The 21,247-nt window shown below is 44.2% G+C and overlaps 1 protein-coding gene and 2 pseudogenes across 4 annotated transcripts in view; 2 read left to right on the plus strand and 1 right to left on the minus strand.

Annotated features, from left to right (window-relative positions):
- Positions 1–21,247, minus strand: part of WSCD2 (WSC domain containing 2) — a 568,420-nt gene that overhangs the window by 278,027 nt on the left and 269,146 nt on the right. The window lies entirely within an intron of this gene.
- On the plus strand, positions 14,822–14,941 carry LOC134947232 (5S ribosomal RNA; annotated as a pseudogene).
- Positions 15,179–15,298, plus strand: LOC134938072 (5S ribosomal RNA; annotated as a pseudogene).

Genomic DNA, 21,247 nt, shown 5'->3' on the forward strand with positions numbered 1-21,247 from the left:
TGACCCCAAAGCATACTTGCCTACCTGACCCTCTCCATGAGGGAGAAAATGCTCTGTTCCTGGACTTTCCTGGTAATGTATGATTGCCATCACCTGTGGTGAAACACCTTTCTTATCAATTAACTAGCTCACCACAGGTGATGGCAATCATACATTACCAGGAAAGTCCAGGAACAGAGCATTTTCTCCCTCATGGAGAGGGTCGGGTAGGCAAGTATGCCCCAAAGTCTGCTTTTCACTTTAGCTTCCTACATTCAGTCTGGTGCTAACTCTCATTTCACTTTGTATGCTTCTCTGCCGCATATCTTCCTGCAAATATCTCAGCATTTACAGCCCTGCATGCAATCTCAAACCTACATATTGCTACCTACAGATTCAGCAGGCACTGTACTGTGAGCAGCAGTATCAACTTGTGGAATCCTGCATGCAATATTTATTACAGCCGCATACCTCCCAACATGACTCTCCATACCCTCCTACTGTACCTTTTTGGCAGGTGCAGTACCTTTTTTTTATGGTCTGTACCGATTTTTGGCTCTCCAAACTTCCATTGAAAGTGTAGGAAAAGGCCTTTACCCATGGCCATGCCCCCTTTTTGAATTTGTACAGATTTTTATGTGTAAAATGTTGGAGGGTATGGACCCTCTCCAGGAGGGACAGAATGCTCTGCTCCTGGACTTCCCTTTTACTCTATGATTGCCTTAACCTGTGCTGAAACACTTTTCTTATCCAGTAACCTGTTCAATACGGGTGGTATTCATGTGACCGCCGGTCAGCTGACCGACAGTCACATGACCTCCTCCGTGAGCCCGACTGCTCACTATCCCGATGGTCGGCATGCCGACCAACAGGGACTATTTCCACTCGTGGGTGTCCAGGACACCCATAGAGTGGGAATAGAACCCGTGGCGACCGCAGGTCACCACCGAGCCCGCAGCGTGGCGAGCGCAGCGAGCCCGCAAGGGGCTTGCTGCACTCGCCTCTCCTTGCCGGGATCCCGGCGTCGGTATGCTGCCGGGATCCCGGCGTCGGTAAGGTGACCGGCGGTCAGGAGACCGCCGGTCACCAGTACTACACCCATTCAATACAGGTGCTAACAATCATAAATTAAGAGAAAAGTCCAGAAGCATAGCATTGTGTCCCTCTTGGAAGGGTCATGTTGGGAGGAATGCAGCACTGCTATTCCTGTGCATTGCTTAAACCAGTGGTTCTCAACCTCGGCCCTCAAGTACCCCCAACAGTTCATGTTTTCCAGGTCTCCTCACAGGATTGCAGGTGAAATAATTTGCTCCACCTGTGGGTCTTTTATAATGTGTCAGTGAGTAATGACTACACATGTTCAACTGCTATGTGACCTGGAAAACATGAACTGTTGGGGGTACTTGAGGGCCGAGGTTGAGAACCACTGGCTTAAACTACAACCTGCTTACCATCGCACAGTTATTGTCTTAGCCAGGATCTACATCACCTGTGGAGGACTCATATCCGTAGTGTGCATTTGTCTGAACTAATTCATTGTGTTTTTGACTCCACAACACAGAGTAAGGAACACAATGAATACTATCATACCTCCCAACTGTCCTGATTTTCGCAGGACAATCCCTATTTTTTGGGTCTGTCCCGCTGTTCCTCCTGCAGGCCACAGTGTCCAGTGGTGGGGGTGGGGGGCAGTCGGGAGGCTCCCTATCACTCACTGCTCTGCTTAGTTTAGAGCAGTGCAGCGGTAAATAGAAGCTGTGCGCATGCACACAGCGTCTATTCCAATGAGCCAGAGGGACTCAGGGCATGGCCAGCAGCTCACAGAGCGCTGCCCGTGCCCCCCAGTGTGACGAAAATGGGAGGTATGGCCCACGATCGCATCATTCACATGAAGCCATGCCCCTTTTCAACAGGTCACCACCACCCCCTTTCCAATGGACTGATTACAAACCTCCCAACATCCGTAGGTTTGTACTATGTATATATAAATATTGTGGCAGTCCAGTCCGGATGCCACCCCAGGTGTTTGCAGTGCAGGGCACAACAGTTTGGATGCCCCAGGCCAAAACGACCTGGGTTTAAGACTGGACCAACAGGAAGCCCCATGGAGGTGTTGGTACACAGCAGGTTGTCATTCAGCCTTAGCCCAGACAGTTTTGGGTCCCTCGGGTTTGGATGGGAGAGAGAGTGGTCCAGTTGAGGTTTTAGAACAGACAATCCCAGCAATCAGGCACATCTGTGCCACACTTTTATAAAGCTTGTTATGGCAAGGGCTCAGGGCTCCTGATGCCAACAAGTGGCCAGGCGATAGACAGCAGGCCAGTGGGTTAGAGACAGGGAGCCTGAGATTGTGTACATGCTGTTTGTAGACCGGTGCCTGGTTAAGGCACAGTAAACTTCCCGTGATAAAGACTTGTTTGCTGTGCTGTGCAAGTAAACAGACTGCTTCATCTTGTCTGGTAAAAGGTTGCCTTGTTACAGAAAAAGGAAAATAATAATAATAAAATAAATATATATATATATATATATATATATATATATATATATACACTGCTCAAAAAAATAAAGGGAACACTAAAATAACACATCCTAGACCTGAATGAATAAAATATTTCTTATTAAATACTTTGTTCTTTACATAGTTGAATGTGCTGACAACAAAATCACACAAAAATTATCAATGGAAATCAAATGTATTAACCCATGGAGGTCTGGATTTGGAGTCACACTCAAAATTAAAGTGGAAAAACACACTACAGGCTGATCCAACTTTGATGTAATGTCCTTAAAACAAGTCAAAATGAGGCTCAGTAGTGTGCGTGGCCTCCACGTGCCTGTATGACCTCCCTACAACGCCTAAGCATGCTCCTAATGAGGTGGCAGATGGTCTCCTGAGGGATCTCCTCCCAGACCTGGACTAAAGCATCCGCCAACTCATTGATGTGCCATCCTGGATGAGCTGCACTACCTGAGCCACTTGTGTGGGTTGTAGACTCCGTCTCATGCTACCACTAGAGTGAAAGCACTGCCAGCTTTCAAAAGTGACCAAAACATCAGCCAGAAAGCATAGGAGCTGAGTAGTGGTCTGTGGTCACCACCTGCAGAACAACTCCTTTATTGGGGGTGTCTTGCTAATTACCTATAATTTCCACCTGTTGTCTATTCCATTTGCACAACAACATGTGAAATTTATTGTCAGTGTTGCTTCCTAAGTGGACAGTTTGATTTCACAGAAGTGTGATTGACTTGGAGTTACATTGTGTTGTTTAAGTGTTCCCTTTATTTTTTTGAGCAGTGTATATATTTTATTAGAGATCTGCGGCGGGCACTTTTATTGTTTTGGTTTTGGACCTGGATCTCTGCTCGTGTTTTGGATTTGGATTGGATTTGCTTCGGGTTTTGGTTTTAGATCTGGATGATTTTTGAAAAAACACAAAAACAGCAAACATCACAGAATTTTTAATCCTATGGTATTATTAACCTCACTCATTCGTTTCCACTCATTTCCAGTCTATTCTGAACACCTCACACGTCACATTATAGTTTGTAGGCCACAAGGTTGCACCGAGGTCGCTGGATGACTAAGCTAAGCGACACAAGTTGGCGGCACAAACACCTGGCCTATCTAGGAGTGGCACTGCGGTGTCAGGCAGGATGGCAGTTTTAAAAACTAGGCACAAAGAGCACATCATGCAAAAAAAAGAAAAAAAAGAAAAAAAAAAAAAAAAGGGTGCACCGAGATTGCTGGGTGACTAAGCTAAGCAACACAAGTTGCTGCACAAACATCTGGCCCATCTATGAGTGGCACTGCAGTGGCAGAAAGGATGGTAGTTTTAAAAACTAGGCCCCCAAACCGCACATACTTCACAATGTACTTCACTTTAATTTAACAATGACTTCTGATGAATGCGCTGCAGGTGACGTATAAGGGAGGATGATCCTAGGTGGTTAACCTCCTTACCCCTACTTATTACGGAATGACAAAGGCAACACACGGCTTGACACCTGTTGTCAAGATTTATGGAGAAATAATTCCACACTGAAGAGCTGGCTTTTTTGGTATTTTGCCCAGGCATGACAATGGGTTTTCTCATCCCACAGACAACTGTCTCCACTGGTGCCTTATTCAAACAAACCACATCACCATTAGAATCCTCATCATCAACTTCCTCCGCAACGCCAGCTACACCCATATCCTCCTCATCCTGGTGTGACATCCTCAATCTCAATATCAGCAACAGGATTGGCAGTGCTCCTCCCAGCACTTGCAGGGCGCGTGCAAATGGTGGTAGGAGACTCCTCTTCCCATACAGTGTTGTGAAGGTCAGTTCTAGACATCACAACCGCAGACAGTGGCAGCACCCCTGTATTTTCACTGCACCCTAGAATTACTACAGCATACAAGACAGGGCCAGTGTACATTGATTTTCACTGCACCCTAGAAATATTACAGCACACAAGACAGGGCCAGTGTACATTTATTTTCACTACACCCTAGATTTTTCACAGCATACAAGACAGCGCCAGTGTACATTGATTTTCCCTGCACCCTAGAATTATTACAGCACACAAGACAGGGCCAGTGTACATTGATTTTCCCTGCACCCTAGAATTATTACAGCACACAAGACAGGGCCAGTGTACATTGATTTTCACTGCACCCCTGAAATTTTATAGCATACAGGGCCAGTGCAATGTTATTTGAACAGCAGCACCCCTATATTTTAAAGCATACAGCAATGTGCTTTTAATTTTTAACACCAGCACCCCTGAATTTTTACAACATACAGGGCCAGCAGCAGCCCTATATTTGACAGCATACAGGAGCAGTGTGTTTTAATTGTTAACAACTGCACCCCTGAATTTTTATAGCAGTGTAATGTTTACAAAGCAGAAAGGAGTTTTAACCCTTTGCGCTACACAGCTGCTTGTTGTTTTCTATGGTTTACACCTCCAACCAATGTTACATTTAAATAAAAAGAAAGGAATGAACCAGCACTATGGCCCTCATTCCGAGTTGATCGCTCGCAAGGCGATTTTAGCAGAGTTACACACGCTAAGCCGCCGCCTACTGGGAGTGAATCTTAGCTTCTTAAAATTGCGAACGATGTATTCGCAATATTGCGATTACTAACTACTTAGCAGTTTCAGAGTAGCTCCAGACTTACTCTGCCTGTGCGATCAGTTCAGTGCTTGTCGTTCCTGTTTTGACGTCACAAACACACCCAGCGTTCGCCCAGGCACTCCCACCGTTTCCCCGGCCACTCCTGCGTTTTTTCCGGAAACGGTAGCGTTTTTTCCCGCACGCCCATAAAACGGCCTGTTTCCGCCCAGTAACACCCATTTCCTGTCAATCACATTACGATCGCCGGAGCGATGAAAAAGCCGTGAGTAAAAATACTATCTCCATTGTAAAATTACTTGGCGCAGTCGCAGTGCGAATATAGCGCATGCGTACTAAGCGGAATTTCACTGCGATGCGATGAAAAATACCGAGCGATCAACTCGGAATGAGGGCCTAAGTTTCTCTAATATATTGGTCTCTTCTCAAATTTGAGAAGAGACCAATATATTAGAGAAACATAGAGCTGGTTCATTCTTTTCTTTTTATTTAAAGGGCCAGTGTAATGATATTAAGACATCAGCACCCCTATATTTTACAGTGCCTCTGACCCCTGTACAACACAGAGACAGTCAGGACAGCAACACCCATGTACAGCTGCAGCACATGAAACACCAGTGACAGCCAGGACAGCAACCCTAACACAGCACAGGTAGACCACAGTGACTGCAGCAGCACCCCTACAGAGCACACACTAACCCCACCCAACGCCACCACCCACAGAGATACAGAGGTCTGTCTCCCTCACTCTTCAAGTCCAAAGTGAAAATGGTGGCGACGCGCATCTGTTTATATGGGATCCAAAACCCGCGAGAATCCGACAGCAGGATGATGACGTTTTGCCTCGTTCTGGTTTCCAAGTCTGGCGGGAAGTCCCGAGCTGGACTCGGATCCGGACTCGGTTTTGCCTCGTTCTGGTTTCCAAGTCTGGTGGGAAGTCCCGAGCCGGACTCGGAGCGTGAAGTTCGGGGAAGGGGGGGTCGGTCTCAGGGACCAAACCTGCTCATCTCTAAAATATACAGTATGTGTGTATTGATTTTCTTCGACCAATGCTAGGTAGCTTGCTTGTTCTTTGCCAAGTACTTTTCTGATCCCTTTTCCTCCAGCTTGTACATGTCCTGCCTGTGGTCCTAGGGGATAATTCAGATCTTGTCGCAGCAGCAAATTTGTTAGCTAATGGGCAAAACCATGTGCACTGCTGGGGGGGGGGGGGGGGGGGCAAATATAATATGTGCAGTGACAGTTAGATTTGGGTGGGTTCTGTTATTTCTGTGCAGGGTAAATACTGGCTGCTTTATTTTAACACTGCGATTTAGATTTCAGTTTGAACACACCCCACCCAAATCTAACTCTCTCTGCACATGTTATATCTGCCTACCCTGCAGTGCACATGGTTTTGCCCATCTGCTAACAAATTTGCTGCTGCGATCAACTATGACAAAGAATCTGACAATGGGGGTCATTCTGAGTTGATTGTAGCTGTGCTAAATTTAGCACAGCTACGATCTTCTTCCCTGACATGCGGGGGGACGCCCAGCACAGGGCTAGTCCACCCCGCATGTCAGTCCGGCCCCCCTCGCAGAAGTGCAAAGGCATCGCACAGTGGCGATGCCTTTGCACTTCAAGAGTAGCTCCTGACCAGAGCAGCTTTAGCATGCTGGCCGGGAGCTACTTGTCGCTCCCTGGTCCGCAGCGGCTGTGTGTGACGTCACGCAGCCGCTGCGGCCCGGCCCCCATTCGGTCCGGCCACGCCTGCGTTGGCCGGACCAAACCCACGAAACGGCGGCCAAACGCTGCCGTTCCACCCCCTCCCGCCCAGCGATTGCCTCTGCCTGTCAATCAGGAAGAGGCGATCGCATCCCTGCTACGGCCTTCCGCCGTCTGGCATGCGCCGGTGCACTACAGTGCCGGTGCATGCGCAGCAGGGACCCGTTCTCTCTGCTGCATTAAAACACAGCGAGCGAATGGGTCAGAATGACCCCCAATATCACTCCTAACTGAATTGAGCTATATACAAACTAGAGATGTGTACCGGAAATTTTTCGGGTTTTGTGTTTTGGATTCGGTTCTGCGGCCGTGTTTTGGATTCGGACGTGTTTTGGCATAACCTCCCTGAAATTTTTTTGTCAGATTCGGGGGTGTTTTGGATTTGGGTGTTTCTTTTTCGAAAACCCCTCAAAAACAGCTTAAATCACAGAATTTGGGGGTAATTTTGATCCTATAGTATTATTAACCTCAATAACCATAATTTCCACTCATTTCCAGTCTATTCTGAACACCTCACAATATTATTTTTAGTGCTAAAATTTGCACCAAGGTCGCTGGATGACTAAGCTAAGCGACCCAAGTGGCCGACACAAACACCTGGCCCATCTAGGAGTGGCACTGCAGTGTCAGACAGAATGGCACTTAAAAAAATAGTCCCCAAACAGCACATGATGCAAAGAAAAAAAGAGGTGCACCAAGGTCACTGGATGGGGGTCGCTGGATGGCTAAGCTAAGCGACACAAACACCTCAATATCACAGGAATTATTCGTTCTAATCAATGGTATTATTTATTGGTCCAAATCACTGGAAGAAAATGACAAAATCACTAGAATTAAATGCCATTATCACAGGAATTATTCGTTCTAATCAATAGTATTATTTGTCCAAATCACTGGAAGAAAATGACAAAATCACTAGAATTAAATGCCATTATCACAGGAATTATTCGTTCTAATCAATAGTATTATTTGTCCAAATCACTGGAAGAAAATGACAAAATCACTAGAATTAAAAGCCATTATCACAGGAATTATTCGTTCTAATCAATAGTATTATTTGTCCAAATCACTGGAAGAAAATGACAAAATCACTGGAATTAAAAGCAATTATCACAGGAATTATTCGTTCTAATCAATAGTATTATTTGTCCAAATCACTGGAAGAAAATGACAAAATTAAATAGCAGTAATGTCGGGACATATACGGAAGTGTCAGACATGATGGCACTTTAAAAACCTTTTTTTTATATGACAGGGACAAACCCACTGTCCTAACAAATGGCAGGGCTGATTAAACAAACAGCGAGGGGCAAACTCCTGAATCCAGTTTCTAACCCTGGGTAATAATTTTTATTACCCCGGATATAATAATAATCACTAAGGCTCCCCTGTAGTGATGTAGATGAGATCCCCCCCCCCCGCCCAGTGGACCCCCACATGGGAGTCCTTCCGTGTCACGCTGAGGACGCTAAGGGAGTAGAATCCAACCTCTGAACCCGTGCACCTGTACAGGGTGCAGACTTTCTGCTATTTCTATGGCCTAGCCTCGTGCAGAAGTAGGCCCTCCCGAATTTTCTCGATCTGGCAGCCCATGGGGACTGCATCAGAGAAGCAGAGTTACGTCTACTCCCAGGTGGTGCTGCAGAAGGATTTGTATTCAGAGTGTCCCCAAGCAGTGTCTCACCTGCGAAGGGGAGGTACCTCTTGGATTCGGCGTCTGCGTTCCATTGGCGGATCCAGATACCTCTGCGAGCCGCTACTGCCCTGGAGGATGCTCTAGAATTAATCAGCCCAATGTCCCTCATGGCTTTCACCATGAATTTAGCAGAATCCTTTATGTGACCTAGAATCAAGACAACATCATCCCTATGGATTGTATCAAGGTCTTCTATGAAATTGTCTGACCATTTTAACATAGCCCTAGCTACCCAAGTGCATGCAATAGTGGGCCTAAAGACAGCTCCAGTAGCCGTGTAAATGGATTTTAGAGTTGTCTCTATCTTGCGGTCAGTCGGCTCCGTTAACGAGGCCGAGCCTGGTACAGGTAATGTAATTACCCCTGATGGCCTGGACACCGAAATGTCCATTATGGGAAGAATCTCCCATCTCCTTCTATCCTCCTCAGGAAACGGATATGTCTTAAGTACTTTATTGGGGATGTGAAAAACCTCTTCTGGGTTTAACCAAGATCTTTCAAATAGGGTATTCAACTCTTCCGAAACCAGGAATGTCACTAATGATTTTGCAGTTAGCATACAAGAATTTTCCTCTATTTGTATAAGTATTTCTAACACATCCCTAATGGCATTGATAAATTGCTGAATTTTATATTCCAATCTATCATAGAGCCCCCCTCTAACTTCTGTGTCGATCCATGTGTCGGCATCGATGTCCGCGTTGGCCTGTAAGACCTGTGTATCAGGAGCTGAGGGGTCCTAGATGAAGTGGACTGATAAATATCTAGAGCATTCTTTGTAGCTTTTTTCCAGCAACTTAATAGAGTATGCCCTAATGAACTCTGAGGAATCTTATTTCCTAGGCTATTCAGCCATTCTGTCTTCATCCTAATGGGATGAAACCATTCAAGGCAATCCTGAGTACCTGGTACAGACTCCTCTGAGGAAGACACCTCCAAAACATTTTGTTCTGACATGACACTGACCAGTAATACTGAGCACTGTTCAGGATACTAGAAGTGACACGGAGCAGCAAGATACAGCAATGGGCTACTGTACTGTACTACCATATATTGATCACCACAATGCTGCAATGATAATAATGAGCACAGATACTGAGCACTGTTCTGGATAATAGAACTGACACGGAGCAGCAAAATACAGCACTGGACTACTGTACTGTACTACTATATACTGGTCAGTGGTCACCACAATGCAGCAGTGATAATAAATGAGCACAGATATTGAGCACTGTTCTGGATAATAGAACTGACACGGGCCAGCAAAATACAGCACTGGACTACTGTACTGTACTACTATATACTGGTCAGTGGTCACCACAATGCAGCAATGATAATAATGAGCACAGATACTGAGCACTGTTCTGGATAATAGAACTGACACAGAGCAGCAAAATACAGTACTGGACTACTGTACTGTACTACTATATACTGGTCAGTGGTCACCACAATGCAGCAATGATAATAAATGAGCACAGATACTGAGCACTATTCAGGATAATAGAACTGACACTGGGCAGCGAGAACAGCACTGGATTACTGTACTGTACTACTGTATACTGGTCAGTGGTCACCACAATGCAGCAATGTTAATAATGAGCACAGATACTGAGCACTGTTCAGGATAATAGAACTGACACAGAGCAGCACAATACAGCAATGGACTACTGAACTGTACTACTATATACTGGTCAGTGGTCACCACAATGCAGCAATGATAATAAATGAGCACAGATACTGAGCACTATTCAGGATAATAGAACTGACACGGAGCAGCAAAATACAGCAATGGACTACTGTACTGTACTACTGTATATATACTGGTCACCACAATGCAGCACTGATACTGAGCACAGATATTGAGCTGAGATTTAGCTGATATTGGGCTATTCAGGCAGAGAACGGAGCCACGTCCTCTTGCTATCTCGACAATGCACGAGTGAAAATGGAGGCGACGCGCGGATCTTTATATGGAATCCAAATCTCGCGAGAATCCGACAGCGGGATGATGACGTTTTCCCCCGTTTGGGTTTTGCGTGTTAGGCGGGAAGAACTGAGGCTGCCTCGGACCCGTGTAAACCACGTGAAGTTCGGGGGGGTTCGGATCTCTACGAACCGAACCCGCTCATCTTTAATACAAACAAGTTAAAATTCAGTGAAGAAAGCATTAAAAATACTTTTTTTTATGGATTCAGCGTAAAGCAATTTTTTAAAAGTTTTATGAAGTCATAACCATATCATATGGAATAAAGTCATAGTACAAAGCTATATACTGCATATCTTTTCTATAATTATTATATTTTTTATTTTCTATGTTAATTTTGTTTATACTGTACCATACCTCCCAACATCTGGAGGCATAAAACCCGGACTCAAAGCGTAGCGAAGTAGAGTGGTGCAATTTGTCTTAGATCTCCCTTCATACGTCCAGGATACGACTGACATATTAAGGAAGGTACATGATCTAAAACTAGAGGACAACCAATATCTGGTATCACTAGATGTCGAGGCACTTTATACCTCTATAAGTCACCAAGATGGGGTAAGAGCTGTAGAGTATTTTCTACATAATGAAGGAAAGAAAGATTTTCACCTCTTTCTCACTAAGCATCTTCACTTTGTACTACATTACAACTTCTTCACATTTAATGATCAATTCTACCTCCAAACAAGAGGCAAGGCTATGGGGGCAGCCTGTGCACCCACATATGCCAACATATTCCTCGGATGGTGGGAGAGGGAAGTCGTCTTCAAGGATACCAATGATATCTTTACAACTCACGTTATCATGTGGAATCGCTATATAGACGATATCCTCATGATCTGGGAAGGTGATTTACTGTTATTGCATCAATTTATTGAACATCTCAATAATAACAATTGCAATATCCATCTCACGCACACTATAAGTCAGTCAGAATTACCCTTTCTAGATCTATTGATCTATAAAAATCCAGAAGGGATGATTGCAACAAATCTATTTCGAAAGAGCACAGCAACAAATACACTGTTACACCAGACTAGCTCTCATTTCCCTCCCACTATAGAGAATATACCTAAAGGCGAATTTCTCCGTCTTCGCAGAAATTGCTCAGATGACAAAGAATTCAAAGTGCAAAGTATGGAATTGACTAAGAGACTATGTGAGAGAGGATACAGTAAAACTTCAACCAAAAAAGCCATCAAAACAGTCAAATCCATAAAAAGAGAGGATATCATCTTTAAAAAGGATCCTAAAGACAAGAGCACCGATAAAACTATTCGCTTCGTTGGGAATTTCTGTCTGGAATGGAGAAAGGTCCAGGAGGCTATACAGAAACATTGGCATATTTTACATGCAGATCCAACCATGTCTAAAAATCTGGGCCCTAAAGTCACCATGAGTTGGCGCAGATCAAAAAATCTGAGGGATAGATTCGTACGGTCATTTTCAAAAATTTCCTACTAAACAACCTGTAGTTACAGGCACATATCCCTGCGGAAGATGCAAAGCCTGTAAACACATTGATCCTATCAAGGAAATAGAGGATAAATATGGGGACACAATACAGATTGTTGATTACATGAACTGTTTAACTGAAGGGATCATCTACTGCCTTAGATGTAGCTGCAATCAAAAGTATATAGGCATGAAAACGCGTCCCTTCAAACAGCGCATTCTGGAGCATATAGGATCTATCCGTAATGCCGCCTCAGATAAAGTCAAGATGAAACAACTGACATCTGTTGCCCGCCATTTCTATACGTATCATGGAAGCAGGTGGGAAGAACTAAAAATCTTCGGTTTGGAAAGGATACGACTGGGGATTCGAGGAGGTAATCTCACCGAAAGTCTACTTAGAAAAGAGAGTGAGTGGATCTTCAAGCTCGGATCCATATATCCAGCAGGGATGAATGAAAATATAAATTATGGAGTATTTTTGAATTAATGCCCATCAGCATTCACGACAACTAGCATCTCACTGACCTTGGACCATCATCATACATTATATAATAGGTCACTGCAAATATAAAAAAATCTACAACATAACAATTGCATCACTAGTCTACATTATACATACACCACAATGTTCACGCAACATGCACAATTCTTACTTTAATAATCACACGATTTTCACAGTGGGCTCATCGTGTAATTGCTTTTCAAATCTTTCTAACCTTGCCCTCATAATGTTTTAACAGTCATTCACTTCTCACATTATATTTATCACAACACAAAAATATGTCACAGTTCCAGGTGCACATATTCATTCAATACAACCATTTCCTCTCACCCCCATGATTCTAACACACTCTGGGGCAGATGTATTAACCTGGAGAAGGCATAAGGAAGTGATAAACCAGTGGTATGTGCAAGGTGATAAAGGTACCAGCCAATCAGCTCCATTATGTAAATTAACAGTTAGGATCTGATTGGCTGGTGGGTTTATCACCTTGCACATAGCACTGGTTTATCACTTCCTTATGCCTTCTCCAGGTTAATACATCTGCCCCTCTATTCCTAATTAATTCTCTCTCAATATTCTCTCTCATTTGCACAATTATTCATCCTTTTCTATTAATTATTATTAGATAATCTTCAACATAATACACTCTTTCCCATATTACCCAACTTCTCCTCTCTAATTTTCAATCACTATAAATTTTCATCACATATACATCTATTATATCACATAATCATTATCTTAGCAATCTTTGCATATTCATTGCTAATTTTACTATAAATTATACATACATACATGCTCAAGACAAGCTCCATATTAAATCTTATAATCAATTTTCATGTCATTATTTATAACAATTACCTAAATAAATTAATTAAATAAGACTTTAATTAATCATGATTTTAAGATTTCATCAATTCATTAAATCCACCCTCTTCAACCATTCTCCTACTGAAACTTAAGAAATATTTCAGAATACATCTTCAATTTCGTCCTATAACAAACAACATGAAATATCTGGGTCCCTCAGCTATGCAACTTAATGACCTAACAAGGGCTGACCTAATAAGGGCTGACCCAATGTTTAACAGTCATCAGGTCCAATCCATCATCAGTATTCCTGTTTAAAAACTCCAACTCCCAGCTAACACCTCACGTCCTGTGATCAAGCATACAATGCGAAACGTACGTCAGGAGGAAGTATCGCGATCACGTGATGCGAACACATGACCGCACTAGCCAGAATCCCTAGGACGGTCACCAGGCAACGGCCGCACAGCTCCGTCTTCTGAACGAGGAGACTCCGGCCACACGCCGCTGCAGCCCTTGAAGCACGAGCACAGCAACAAGCGGGTCTCACAGTGACAGCAATACCGGAGCTGGTATCGTATACCCCGCACTTTGTACTTTGTGAACTGCACTTTAATTATTAAGCTTGTTAGCACATTCAATCCAATTTCCCTGAGCAACCAGCATTCATAGAGCTATATATGCATGGCAAACAACCATGCACAATTGCAACTGAAACAGTGATATTTTACTTCCAGCCACTTGGTCATTATTATATTGTGGTAAAAGCATTACTGGATAAACTGTTCCAACTAGCAACATCATAAGGAATTTATTATTTTTCCTCCTTCAGCAATAAGGCATACAAAGCTGGGATCATCCATACTTGCTACAAACATCAATAGCAAGCTACCACTAACTCATACGTACCAATGACCGTGTGTCTCTCCATTTGAAACTCACAAATATATCAATGGTAAACTTCAGCAAATACTATTAACCTAAAGCTCATTAGTCTCAAACAAACTAAGAAATTGTGCTAAGTATCTACAAGCATCTAGTCACAGCCTGCTTTCCTATAATCACACAAGTACTTATTATAGGTCCCAGGCATAAGGCACATTATAGCCATTATCTGGTTAAGTGCATAGGGGTGTACTATCACAAATTATTATTTTGAAAACCTACTGCCACATTTAAGATGTGCAGCACAATTATATCCTGCACTTATATAGCGGTATAATTTGGTACGGACGGTCTGGTGCCCTCTGGGCGTTTCTGGGAGTGAAAGGCAAGTCCTAATTGTGGACATTGTGTGGTGTTCAGGAATTTTACCCACATAATAGGCCTTCACTCATATGTATAATATTGTCTGTGGTTGATATGTCACAGGGTAATTAAGCCTGGTGGCTGCACATTATCTCATTTTATGTTTCTTGACCATTGTACCATATAGACATACAAATATCAATTATGTCAGTTACAAACTCATAAACCTGGATGACTCAAAAGGGTGAGTACAATATTTGCGGTCATACCTCACTGGGAATGCCCAATCTCTTCTGACCTTGGAAGCTAAGCAGTGAAAGGCCGGGCTAGTAGTAGGATGGGTGACCACCTCTGAACACCCTGGTACCACAATAAATTGATTCTCCTATAGTGTCATCTGCACCCAAAATACTGGGCACTTGAATTTTCAAAATATTAGTTTGCAACGGTGATAGGCAAGTACTTATTGTGGATATTGCGTGTTTTCAAAAAACCTTTTTTCCACAAAATAGGCCATCACCCATGCTCATATTTCACTGTGGCTGCCATGTCACAAGGTGACTAAACCAATTGGCTGCACACACTTGGGTGACTCAATAGGGTGAGTACAACATTTGCGGTCATACCTCACTGGAGATGCCCAATCTCTTCTGACCTTGGAAGCTAAGCAGTGAAAGGCCGGGCTAGTACTAGGATGGGAGACCACCTTTGAACACCCTGGTACTGCAATAAATTGACTCCCCTATATAGTGTCACCTATACATATACTATTGGGTACCGGACTCCTATATGACCTATGATTTAATTCTCTGCATTTACCACAATCCACAATGGATATCTGCTGAATAAATGACGGTCATACAATATATGAGTCACAATGTGCAATGATTAATGAATTTTGTTACCACAGCCATAATTTCCGGCAATTGGTAGATTGTGATATGGATATCACGTATTACTTATAATCTTTTTTCATATTTTCGCAAAGCTTTTAATTTTCAATGCAGATACTCCTTAATTCTTATTTTACGTGTTACCTAATAAAAATGGTTTTATCAGTAACAAATTACATTGCCATCCTCTGAATTAGAGTGCTCCCAAAAAAGAGTCTACTTACCAACACTTCTTTGTTTTGGTTTTTTCTGACTGTCTAAATTTGACTCTGGGGAGCACCACTGAAAGCAACATTTACTGGGAATAGGATTAATTTTCCATATACCCCTAGTTGCTATATCTAGAAGCAATTCAGGGATAATTCAGTTTTTCAGAGGCTACTATTTATCAGATCGAGGACTTGTGCGGTTCCCAATATTTTTCTTTCTATAACTGTACCATACCTCCCAACATCTGGAGGCATAAAACCCGAACTCAAAGCGTAGCGAAGTAGAGTGGTGCCAAAAAAGGGGTGTGGTCTAATGTCGCTCTGGCTCACTGGAAGAGATGCTATGTGCACCGCTGCTCTGCTCTGAACTGAGCAGAGCAGGGAGTGATAGGGAGCCTCCCAACTTCCCCACCCCACCGCAGGACACTACGGCCCACAGGAGGGACAGCAGGACAGACCCAAAAATACGGGACTGTCCCGCGAAAGTTGGGACAGCTCGGGAGGTACATTAATTTTTCTCAAAAGTTTACTATATATATATATTAGATATGGTGCTCCAGATTGCAGGAGAGAATCACTTCATAACTGGATACTAAATACATTGCAAATGTTTCAAATTAAGTAACCGATATGAAAGAATTTACTCCTCACTTCCCGAGGAATTCCAGGCCTTAGCTGACCAGTTTGAGCTGTCCCAGTTTTACATGATGGCAGGGGGGACCCATGATGTGGGCCTAAATCAGTTTCCCATGACCAGAACAGGCAGAGAGGTCCAGAGCAAGTTGGCTAGTTATACAGTAGATTTAGGTGGAGACTCCACACTAATGTTTTTATTAGTGATGAGCGGGTTCAGTTCCTCGGGATCCGAATCCCCCCGAACTTCACTCGTTTTACATGGTTCCGAGGCAGACTCGGATCTTCCCGCCTTGCTCAGTTAACCCGAGCGCGCCCGAACGTCATCATCCCGCTGTCGGATTCTCGCGAGATTCGTATTCTATATAAGGAGCCGCGCGTCACCGCCATTTTCACTCGTGCATTGGAGATAATAGCGTTCTCTCAGTTTCTGTGTTCCATGTGCTGCCATTATCTGTGCTCAGTGTGCTGAAAATATCTGTGCTCAGTGTGCTTGCAAATATCTGTGCTCAGTGTGCTGCAAATATCTGTGCTCAGTGTGTTTGCAAATATCTGTGCTCAGTGTGCTTGCAAATATCTGTGCTCAGTGTGCTGAAAATATCTACGTTCTCTGCCTGAAAAACGCTCCATATCTGTGCTGCATTGTAGTATATAGTAGGAGGACAGTGCAGAATTTTGCTGACCACCAATATATATATAGCAGTACGGTACAGTAGTCCACTGCTCTACCTCTGTGTCGTCAAGTATACTATCCATCCATACCTGTGCTGCATTTTAGTTGTGCGCAGTATATAGTAGGAGGACAGTGCAGAATTTTGCTGACCACCAATATATATATAGCAGTACGGTACAGTAGTCCACTGCTCTACCTCTATGTCGTCAAGTATACTATCCATCCATACCTGTGCTGCATTTTAGTTGTGTGCAGTATATAGTAGGAGGGGACAGTGCAGAATGTTGCTGTGACCACCAGTATATATATAGTAGTACGGTACAGTAGTCCACAGCTCTACCTCTGTGTCGTCAAGTATACTATGCATCCATACCTGTGCTGCATTTTAGTTGTGCGCAGTATATAGTAGGAGGGGACAGTGCAGAATGTTGCTGTGACCACCAGTATATACATAGCAGTACTGTACAGTAGTCCACTGCAGTACCTCTGTGTCATCAAGTATACTACAAAAGTTCAGTAATATGACCCAAAAATCTAAATTGAAAGCGTCTGATGAGAAGCATAAACTTGCCAATATGCCATTTACGACACGGAGTGGCAAGGAACGGCTGAGGCCCTGGCCTATGTTCATAGCTAGTGGTTCAGATTCACATGAGGATGGAAGCACTCATCCTCTCGCTAGAAAACTGCAGTGCCACTCCTAGATGGGCCAGGTGTTTGTGTCGGCCACTTGTGTCGCTTAGCTTAGTCACACAGCTACCTCATTGCACCTCTCTTTTTCTTTGCATCATGTGCTGTTTGGGGACTATTTTTTAAATCTGCCATCCTGTCTAACACTGCAGTGCCACTCCTAGATGCGCCAGGTGTTTGTGTCGGCCACTTGTGTCGCTTAGCTTAGTCACACAGCTACCTCATTGCACCTCTTTTTTTTCTTTGCATCATGTGCTGTTTGGGGACTATTTTTTAAATCTGCCATCCTGTCTGACACTGCGGTGCTACTCCTAGATGGGCCAGGTGTTTGTGTCGGCCACTTGGGTCGCTTAGCTTAGTCACACAGCTACCTCATTGCACCTCTTTTTTTCTTTGCATCATGTGCTGTTTGGGGACTATTTTTTAAATCTGCCATCCTGTCTGACACTGCAGTGCCACTCCTAGATGGGCCAGGTGTTTGTGTCAGCCACTTGGGTCGCTTAGCTTAGTCACACAGCTACCTCATTGCACCTCTTTTTTTCTTTGCATCATGTGCTGTTTGGGGACTATTTTTTAAATCTGCCATCCTGTCTGACACTGCAGTGCCACCCCTAGATGGGCCAGGTATTTGTGTCGGCCACTTGGGTCGCTTAGCTTAGCCATCCAGCGACCTCGGTGCAAATTTTAGGACTAAAAATAATATTGTGAGGTGTTCAGAATAGACTGGAAATGAGTGTAAATTATGGTTATTGAGGTTAATAATACTATGGGATCAAAATGACCCCCAAATTCTATGATTTAAGCTGTTTTTGAGGGTTTTTTGTAAAAAAACACCCGAATCCAAAACACACCCGAATCCGACAAAAAAAATTCAGGGAGGTTTTGCCAAAACGCGTCCGAATCCAAAACACAAAACCCGAAAAAATTTCCGGTGCACATCACTAGTTTTTATTAACTCTTTCTTTACTTTTGTACGACGCCTGCACAGATCACAGTAATATATGCAGTGCTTGTCCCAAACTTACCTACCACAGGCCTATTTAGGCGATTTGGCAGTCGTTTTTGCATCAGAGTTTTGTTTGGTTCTAAAACTGAGCATTAGTAAATCTCTGTTGTATTAGTGTTTTCTATGTGAAAACATCAGTGTTAGTTTATTGTTCGATCTTGGGCCCTCATTCCGAGTTGATCGCTCGCTAGCTGCTTTTAGCAGCAGTGCAAACACTAGGCCGCCGCCCTCTGGGAGTGTATCTTAGCTTAGCAGAAGTGCGAACGAAAGGTTAGCAGAAGTGCTCGAAAAAAATTTCATGCAGTTTCTGAGCAGCTCAAAATCTACTCCTACCTTGCGATCACTGCAGACAGTTTAGTTCCTGCTTTGACGTTACAAACACACCCTGTGTTCGGCCAGCCACTCCCCCGGTTCCCCAGACACGCCTGCGTTTTTACCTGGCACGCCTGCATTTTTTTATCACACTCCCTGAAAACGGCCAGTTACCACCCAGAAATACCCACTTCCTATCAATCACTCACCGATCAACAGAGCGACAGAAAAGCGTTGCTCGACCTTGTGTAAAACTGCATAGTTTTTCGTGAAAGTACTTCGCGTGTGCGTACTGCGGCCCGTACGCATGCGCAGATATGCCGCTTTTTCACCTAATCGCTGCGCTGCGACCGAAAGCAGCTAGCGATCAACTCGGAATGAGGGCCTTGGTCAGAAATTAGATTTATAGTACATTTTTCAGACTTGCTGGGTGCGTAGGATTAGCAGAAACAGACATTCCATTGACAACTGACTATAGCTCAGCTGCTCCAGCGCTCCAGGCCAGTATCACCACAGTTGACTATAGCACAGCTGCTTCAGCACCCCAGACCAGTATCACCACAGCTGACTATAGCTCAGCTGCTCCAGCGCTCCAGGCCAGTATGACCACAGCTGACTGTAGCTCAGCTGCTTCAGCGCTCCAGGTCAGTATCACCACAGCTAACTAATATAGCTCAGTTGCTCCAGGCCAGTATCACCACAGATGACTTTAGCTCAGCTACTCCAGCGCCCCAGACCAGTATCACCACAGCTGATTATAGCTCAGCTCCAGTGATATTTATTCACTAAATTGCGGCAATGAGTGATATTATATTGCTACAATAAAAAATCAGCTATGCGGCAATGAGTGATATTATATTGCTTCAATAAAAAATCAGCTATATCGCTGCAAATATGTCAGTTACACTTTACATAGATGAATCCATTTAAATAATATAGTCCATTCTCATGATTTTAATAAAAACAGTAGTTTTTCAGTTATTTCTCATACATCCTAGAGGATGCTGGGGATGCTTCAAGAACCATGGGGTATAGACGGGATCCGCAGGAGACATGGGCACACTACAAGACTTTGAATTGGTGTGAACTGGCTCCTCCCTCTATGCCCCTCCTCCAGACTCCAGTTAGATTCTGTGCCCAGTGAGACTGGATGCACACTGAGAAGCTCTCCAGAGTTTCTCAGAAAAAGACTTTTATTAGGTTTATTATTTTCAGAAAGACCTGCTGGCAACAGTCTCCCTGCATCGTGGGACTGAGGGGAGAGAAGCAGACCTACTTCTTCTGAGTTCAAGGGCTCTGCTTCTTAGGCTACTGGACACCATTAGCTCCACAGGTTGGCCAGGCCTGCTCTAGAGGGTTCGATCACTTGGTGCGCCTAGCTGCTTGTTCCCGGAACCGCGCCGTCGCCCCCCTCACAGAGCCAGAAGACAGAAGCCGGGTGAGTATGAGAAGATCAGAAGACTTCAGTGATGGCAGAAGATGGCGTTTGAGGTACCGCGCAGCGCACCATGCTCCCAAACAAAACTCGGCACTGCAGGGTGCAGGGCGCAGGGGGGGCGCTCTGGGCAGCATGAACACCACAAACACCACTAGCATAAGTGATAACAGTGCCTAGGCACTAGTTAAGGGACCCCCGCCAGTATAAAGATAAATTTAAGCGGGACTGAAGCGCACCATGTAGTGGGCGGGGCTTAGCCCACACAGCTCTGACCAGCGCAATTTTCTCTTCACAGAAGCTGCAGAGACGCTGGCCCTGACCTCCACACTGCTGTACAAGTAACAGGGTGCAAAACGGAGGGGGGGCACAAGTGATTTGGTGCTAAATTATATATATAGAAAGCGCTAACAGGTATGGGCAGTCTTTTTACTTGCTTCAGTACAGGGATAGGCGCTGGGTGTGAGATGGCAGAACTCCCTCTGTGTCTCTCTTACAGGCTTTGTTGTGGGTCTGTCTCCTATAGCCCCAGTGTGGTTGTGGGTGTCGGTACATGTGTGTCGACATGTCTGAGGCTGAATGCTCTTCCCAGGAGGAGGCTGGAGTGCGGACAGAAAATACTGTGAGAGTGGCCGTGTCGGCACCGCCGGCGGATGATTGGGTGAATATGTTGAGTGTTTTAAACGCAAATGTGACTAGGTTGACTAAGAGATTTGATAAATCTAAGTCTAAGAACCAGACATGGAGGAAATCCATGGAGGATGCTTTGTCACAAACCCAGACCCCTTCGGGGTCACAGAAATGTGCATTTACCCAGATAGCAGATACAG

Source organism: Pseudophryne corroboree, chromosome 1 (assembly GCF_028390025.1).
Source record: "Pseudophryne corroboree isolate aPseCor3 chromosome 1, aPseCor3.hap2, whole genome shotgun sequence".
Classification (NCBI taxonomy): Eukaryota; Metazoa; Chordata; class Amphibia; order Anura; family Myobatrachidae; genus Pseudophryne; species Pseudophryne corroboree.